This window comes from Suncus etruscus, chromosome 16 (assembly GCF_024139225.1).
Source record: "Suncus etruscus isolate mSunEtr1 chromosome 16, mSunEtr1.pri.cur, whole genome shotgun sequence".
Taxonomy (NCBI): domain Eukaryota; kingdom Metazoa; phylum Chordata; class Mammalia; order Eulipotyphla; family Soricidae; genus Suncus; species Suncus etruscus.
Genome location: NC_064863.1, coordinates 12,984,198 through 12,992,191, shown reverse-complemented (window position 1 = coordinate 12,992,191; position 7,994 = coordinate 12,984,198). Strand labels below are relative to the sequence as shown.

Below are 7,994 nucleotides of genomic sequence, written 5' to 3'. Positions count from 1 at the left end.
ATTTCTCTGTCTCTCACACACTCACATACATAAATGCACACAACCCATGTCAATTATACTATTGCATTTTGACTCCAACTTTACCTTTTTGTATTCATCATTGCATGAATTAATTACTACCAATAGAATGCAATTGCTAGAGAAGAGGCTGGAAGAAATAGGAGGTCCTTATTGATTAGTTATGATTTCTTTTGTGTGAACCTCACCCAGTCTGGCTTCTGCAACCCATGATGAAGCCTCTTATTTGCTATCTTTTTCCACCCTGAAGAAGCTGCTTCATTACATTCCTCTCTCCCACCTCACCAACCACCACCCCCCCCCCCAGCATCACTGGCTTCACATGCAGCTTCATATGGGGGCTTTTTCCCAGTGCTCTCGGTCCTCATTCAAATTGTGAGTTTCATTTCTCTTCCTTCCTCTGTTCTCCCAGCCCTTTGGGTGGTCGCTACTTCTGCAGTTGTTTTTCTCTGGTGTAACTCTTGAGTTCTTTTTTATCCTTTCTGTTTCCAAGGCAACAACTTTATACCCAGTTAGCAATTCTTCATATTAAATTCCCTCTTTTCAAATAACGGGTATGATTTCTGTCCCTTGAATGCACTTTGACACATTACATACACACACATACAGGCACACACATACCAGGCAGAGCAAATAAATAACTATCAGCATTCTGCGTCCGTTCTTCCACTTTCAGGGTCAAGAGCTGCCCCTGATGGTTTACAGCATGAAGGAAGAAGTGTGTGTGTGTGTGTGTGTGTGTGTGTAGGCTGGTTAATCTCTGATTCCAAATAAGCCACAAGGAAAGTTTTGTCCATCCAAATGAGGGGAAAACAGCAAGAAGATACCTTTATCGTGGGTAGATGGTAGACATCACAAGTTTTCTTTCAGACCCCAGAAAAGTCTTTCCTCCTGAAGGAAGAACTAGTATCTCAAGTTGTGAATGGGATCTGGCTCCTAGCATCATTTCCAGAACAGGGCTGTCAAGAAGGGCCCAGCATCATGGGAAATAGGGCTTTACCTGAAATTCTCGCAGTTTGCTTCTATATAATTTTAATAATAAGACAGTTTATGCTGAAGAAGATGAAGACATACACACTGTCCTAGAGGAGTATATCACTCACATGAAGCTTTACTTCTATTTCTCACCCCCTCTTCTCGGTGGAAATTGACATAATAATAGTATATAGATGGTAGAAAATTCATCTTCTTCAGCATAAACTATTTTCATTATTAAAATTATAGAGAAGCAACTTGCGTGGACTTCAGGTAAAGTCCTATTTCCCTTGATGCTGAGCCCTTCATGCCAGCCCTATCCAAGAATAGTGCCAGGGTTCAGATCCCAATTCACAGCACCAGTGTACTAGTTCATCCTTCAGAGGCAAAAGATTTCTCTGGGTCCTCGAAGAGAACTAATCATATCTACCATCTTTGCCAGATAAAGGTATTTTCTTGCTATTTCTCCCTAATTTGGCCATGACAAAACTTTCTATAGTTAGTTAGTTTAGATGATCAAGTGGTGAAATCTGGGACAGAAATGAAATCCTCAATCTACTCTCCTTTCTCCCCTGACTCTCGATTATGCAATCCTAGTTCTTTGTCCCTTTGACACCACAGAATTCATGATGTCCCTCTAAGCTGGTGTACATCATTTTAGTGTTTGTTAATCATTTGCCATTCTCAATTAGCTTTGATGTAATTTGGCTTCTCACTGAAGCTTTTGATCATGTATCTTTGTCTCTCCTTAGAATGTAGTTCTTTATTTCTCCTTGTATCTCTCCAGCATAGGAGTTTCTAAGCAAACGTGGAATTTGTGGGATCAAGATTTTGAATAGAAATGGAATATATCTTTATTTCCACTAATGTCTAACAGAAATTTTGCATGTTCTTTGATCATGAATGAAGATGATACTTTGTGACTCGCCACCCATAGAAATCCCAGATGTTTCTAGATCACATTAAGGGCTATTGTAGACATCTCAAAATATCTCTGGTTGAACACTTCTCTGATACAATGATAGATTTTTAGGCTTTTTGGATTGTATTATGGTATTCACATATATAAACACATGCATATATTATTGTCACAATCAACATATTTTGGGGGAAAACCAGCCTAATAAAAGTGTCATACTTTTCAACCCTATATTTTGATTTTATGCATTGAAATGCATTCATCTAAGAAAGTAATCCATAGACTTCTCCAAACTGAAAAACAGAATCCCTTTCTTCATGTCAATCTCTGCTTATTTCTCAGGTTTGGTGAGTAGCATGGTGACTGAAAGAATTACTTGAAATGATTTTTCTTTATAGGAAGAATATTTGGTGTAACTTAATAAGTCTTGAATAATAGAAATAATTTTCAAATAAATCCACTTAAATTAACAGCACTTGTAGTCTTCCAAAACAAATGATAAATGAGTTAAGAATTAATGATATAAATTTAATTATATTTATTTGTGAAGATTTATTGGATGCCTTTCATATGCCTAGAACAGTTTTAAGTAGTAGGATACAGCAGTACATAGAAACAGAACCTAATTACAAATGGCATTGGAATATTTGTATTTTAATAGAAATAAGCCCCCATATATATATAGTAATTATATGTACACCATATATATACCATATGCAATAGTTAGCCCAAACTGTACAATATGCACAAAATTGAACTTGCATTTCTATTCTTGTAAAAGTAAACATGGTAGAAAACGGGAGTAATCTTAGATTAGGCAAAGATTTCTTAGTTGTAAGACCAGAACAGACCATTAAAAATAGTGCAAGGTATAAAAACTTGTGGATTTTTGTTTTTGGAAAGTGTTATTAATAAAATAGAAGAAACCAAAGATGGGAGAACATATGTACAATTCATATATCTGATAGTCTTTGTTCTAGATATATAAAGAACCCTCAGAACAAATAATAAATAATAAGGCAATAAATGTCTCAATTAAATCTTGGTGAAGATTTGAAATAGACAACTCACCAAAAAACAAAACTAGATGGCAAATAGGATTACAATAAAATACTCAGGATAAGTTGCCATTAAGGAAATGAAAATTAAACTGAAAGATACCATCACTTCTGTATTGTAATGGCAATCAAAACAAACATGGACTAACAATAGTACCAAATAATGGAGTGAGAAAAGCTCTGACATCTGTTGAGAGGTCCAAGCTAGTTCAGGAAATCTGGAATGCAAAAGATGCTTTCCTACTGAAAGCATTAAAATTGAACATGCACTTAATATTACTTCAAAGTTTGCCATACTAAGTATTCACCTAAGAAAATCCAGCACTTCTGTTCATAAAATTAACACAGAGAAAATATTCATATCAGCTTTATAGCTCAGTCCCAAACCATAAAGAACCCAAATTTCCTGATAAGTAGATGAATAGGTCAAATATTATGGTGCATCCCCATGATGCTCTACATCTTAGCATTAAAAAGGAGTAAGATCCATATAAATGCAACCACATGGATAAATCTCTAAAGCACCTTGTACAGTGAGAGAAAGCATGAAGTCTACAGACTATAAAGATTTATTAATGTGTTACCTTTGAAGAAAAGAGATCAAAGAAATTGATTACTGGTATCAGGAAGTTTGGGGTGACAAGGACTTGCAACAAAAGGGCACAAGGAGTTGTTCTGGGAAATGATAAAATTCTTCTATCTCTTTATTTGACACTGGTTATTTGACCACGTAGTTGTCAATCTCATAGAATTCTAAAATTTCATAGAATTTCTATAAGAAAAGGTAGATATATACTTACCTGGCAGGGGAGATACCATGATCACGAAGGTGGTTTCCCCAGGGCGAGGCTCACTCATTGCACTCCGGTTGTGCTGACCCCTACAATTTCCCCAAATATGGGAAACTCGACTGCATAATTTGTGGTAGTGGGGGACTACGTTAGTGCTCTCCCCTGAAAAAAAAAAAAAAGAAAAGAAAAGGTAGATAAAAGTTAGGCCCAAAGCAAAATAAATTTTCAGGGTTTTGGGGGGGGGAACATATTTTCATACACCAGTAGAAGTCAGTTGTAGATAAGGGATATGAGTCAGAAAAAATGGCTCAAGACGAGTGAGCCTGTGCAAGCCTAGAGACTGGTCAGGGTTATTGTCTCCCAACATGTGAATTTAGAACAGGGATTTAAACAGAATTTGTTTTTAGACCTCCGAAAGTGGGAAATGAATATTTATTAAATCTCTGCAAAGTTAACAATTTTTTCTACAGTCTATGACAGCAGAAAAAATAAAAGAGAGAAGTATATTTTCCTTTCTCGTATTTAAAAATTTCACAAAGACTAAACACTTAATGTTGCAGAGAAGATGATAACAAGAGAAATGGGAACAGATGAACTGAATCAGAGAGTAAGACAAGCAAAACATGAGAATGAGAGAAAAGAGGAGAGGGCCACAAAGAGAAAAAAGTAACAAGATGGAATCTCTGGAAGGTTCCTCCAGCTCAGAGGGCTGACTCTCCTAGACATAGGCTCTCTATCAGAACCCAAGCATTTTCTTCTCTCTCTCTCTCTCTCTCTCTCTCTCTCTCTCTCTCTCTCTCTGATCAAAATTTGTCAGGTTAAATGAGTAATTTCTCTTTTTTGCAGGTGTGGTGATCAGGTGTTCTTATTCTATATATAAAACTAGAGTTCTCATGTGCAGATATCCAGAAAGTTCAATTAATCCCAAGCATCCCTTCCTACAGTGCCCAAAATTATATCTTCAGCACACCTATAGTGACTTAACTATTTCTTCAACTTAATGAATAAATTTAAGATTAAGAAGGGTTTTGATGAGGTTGATGCTACATTTCATTCTCTAGGTTCATGGGCAACTGAGTGGGGAAAGAAAAGAACTCAAATATAAGTTGGAGCGTTTGTGAATGAACAAAAGGATTAATATCCTCCTATGCATCTGAGAGATTGAATGTTAAAATTGAATGTAAAGAATAGTTAGAAAGTTTTCCCTATAGCTATTAAAGGAGATTGAAAAAAATATCAATATTCTCATTGGTTTTCATTGAGACAAAAAGTTATAAATGTGTTTTTAAGTCTAGCACAATATTCAATACACAAAAGACAAGTCCTGCTCAGAAAAATAGAGAAATGGATAGTGAATTAATGTACTAGCGAAATGAAGTAATGAAGTAATACCAATGGAGCAATAATAGTTCTATTGGTTAATTATAGGAATTGCAACAAGAATGAGATTAAATGGTTCCACAAGAATTTACATTACTGCTCTAAAGTCACAATAATGATGCAGAAAAAAAGCTTTTAGGAGTATAGAGCAATAGAGATTTAACTTTGCTCATAAATTTCTGGGTTATTGAGGGACCCAACTCATTTGCAGGACCCAACTGATCCTTTGCTGGAGTGATCACGCTACCATTATTATACTCCATCTGCTGACTAATCCATGCTTACCCACATGGGAACTTAGGGGTCCAAGAGAACAAAATGATCAAGGGCTCCATCTTGTCTGCAATGTTCTACTAACCAAAGGAATTATAAGACTAGTCCAGTGGTGGTAGAAGCAACACCAGGGTGTTGAATAAGACAGACATATTTGTATACCCATACTTTTGGGGCCAGAAGAGATTTTGAAAGCTGAAGGAATAGCATATATGGGCGTTCAAGTTGTAGAGAATTGAAGCAATTGCTAATATGCTCAAGAATTGTTGACTGAGGGTTTTACTCTTTGTTGAATACTTGTCATTCAACACTTATTATTTATCTGGCATGCTGGCAAAAATTGCTGCAGTGCACATTGTTATTCATTGATCTTCACAGACTTTTATGTGTTTATGTATTTTCTCAGTATTGATGGTGTGCTTTCTAAGTTGAATGTGCATAATCAAAAGAGCAATGAAGTCAGAAGGTCTACACTCCAGTTTTGACTTTTCTTCTTATCTGCTGTGTGACTCTGAGTAAAGTCCTATTACGTCCAAGCCATAGCTTCCTAATTTATGAAACAGGGCTAATTGATTACATTTTACATGCTTCAGAGACATTGCAATAATTATAGGAGTAATGAGGGGCAAAAAAGAGTATTCCTTAAGTGCTCAGGCATTCTGCTAAGCACTGAGCATACATATTCTCATTTAGTTTTTAGAATAATGTACTGTATAAGATGCTACCAATAATAATATAAGCATAATTATATAGTTGCAATGTTTTAATTTATCTTAGTATGCTAACATTTTGGTTTTTATTGCAATCTGTAGATTTTATAACTGAGGAAGACCAATTAAGCTTAACACTTTCAAGAGGTATGCATGATACCCCTTCAGAAACAATATTCAATCACAGTGCTTTAAAAAAAAGGGGGAGAAGGCAAGGAGGTGGGAGAGAAGAGTAGAGTCTGCTATAGAGGCATGGTGGGGGTGATGGGAGGGAAACTGAGAAAATTGGTGGTGAGAAATGAACACTGGCAAGGGATGATTTTTGGAACATTGTATGACTACAATTCAACTATCAACAACTTTTTTTAACTCTGTATCTCTTGGTGATTCAATTAAAAAGTGCTTTTTAAACTCTAAAAACTTTCTAATAGTAGAAACGTTAGCACTTTCTAATTCTAACACTTTCTAATACTCTAATACTTAAATTAAAGGAAAAGTGTGACAGCTATTAATTTTGCTTTAGAAGGAGAAGATGAAGAACTTTCAACATAGATTTGAAATTTGGATAACCATATACATAACCGAAGCAAAACAAAACAACAACCAAACAGCAACAAAAACATGCAAAGCTATGCTCTGGGCTTTGGGTTCTGGCTTCAGGCCACAATCAGGTCTTGGAGCAAGATAGATTAAGCAAATCAGAAAGCAGGAGTTCAGAAGGGACATTTTTACAACAAGGTTCTAATGGAGACATTTAGTTGCAGAGAGATAGATTATGTTCTGAGACTGTTTATCCATCACATGGCACCTTGGAACTCTCAGGTCTGACTAGAATCTGATGGAGAACTTTTCTCTCTATTCCCCTTCTGGATTGGCTGTCAGGAGAGCTGGACTGTCTCTGTAGCAGGCAGGGAACTGTCTTCTTGCATCTTCTCCTCATAATGTGGACTACTCCATTTGCATCTTGAGATACTTCCAGTTCCAGAGAGAATGTCTCATTGCCTTTCCTAGTGTATTAACCAGACTATTGTCTTGGTCTCATGTTTAAGGAACCAAACCAAAAAGATAAATTCTATCTGCATAGCTATCTACAGTAATGTAGATAGAGCAATCAATAGATAGACAGGTTAATCAACATTAAGAGATGAGCTCAAGTGATTTTGGAAGCTAGAATCAAACTTTACAGGGTGGCAGCCATTTGGTATAGCTGGGGAAAACAGATAGGGACCTATCTTTTTTTAAAAAAATTATTTATACAAATTAATTTAAATATATAGTTTTGTACTTTTCTACCATGTAAATGTGCAATGTATATAAGATGTATTTGTAAATAAGCGAGGAAATGACAACTTGACCTAAGACCAGGAGGTCCTATCACATCACTAACACTAAGTGGAAATCAGAAGATGTATCATCTTTGAACTGTGACAAATAAGAGCACTAACTACAGAAAACTGACTTTGACAACTGTGACTGAACAGAACATACCTTGAGACCATTAAGGAAAACCCTACCCTAGGCTATAGCCCAGGTCTTTTACAAAAATCAAGACTTCTTAGTACAGAGGCCCAATTCTGACAACAGAGACTGAGCAAAACCTTTGGAACCATAATTTCCTAGACTTCAGCTTAGGGAATGAGCAAAAATATGGAGCACATGATACAGAAAACTGAACACACCAACAATGGAGGAAAAGTACCTTAAAGACTCTATCCTAGGCCCTGTCCTAGGCTCTGCACAAATACCAAGATTGCTTATTTTCTCATCCACAACAGAGAAGAAAGGTTCCTGACACCACACACACACACACAAAAAAAAAAAAACCTTGGGATATGGCAATGAGAAGGTATGGAGCCAGTGGTTGTTCCCA

The 7,994-nt window shown here is 36.3% G+C and overlaps 1 non-coding gene across 1 annotated transcript; it reads left to right on the top strand.

The window, feature by feature from the left end:
* The first annotated feature begins 3,762 nt into the window (after window positions 1–3,762).
* LOC126033114 (U1 spliceosomal RNA) lies at window positions 3,763–3,926 on the top strand. The gene has a single exon (XR_007504269.1). It is a non-coding gene; the product is annotated as a U1 spliceosomal RNA (small nuclear RNA).
* Window positions 3,927–7,994: the final 4,068 nt, after the last annotated feature.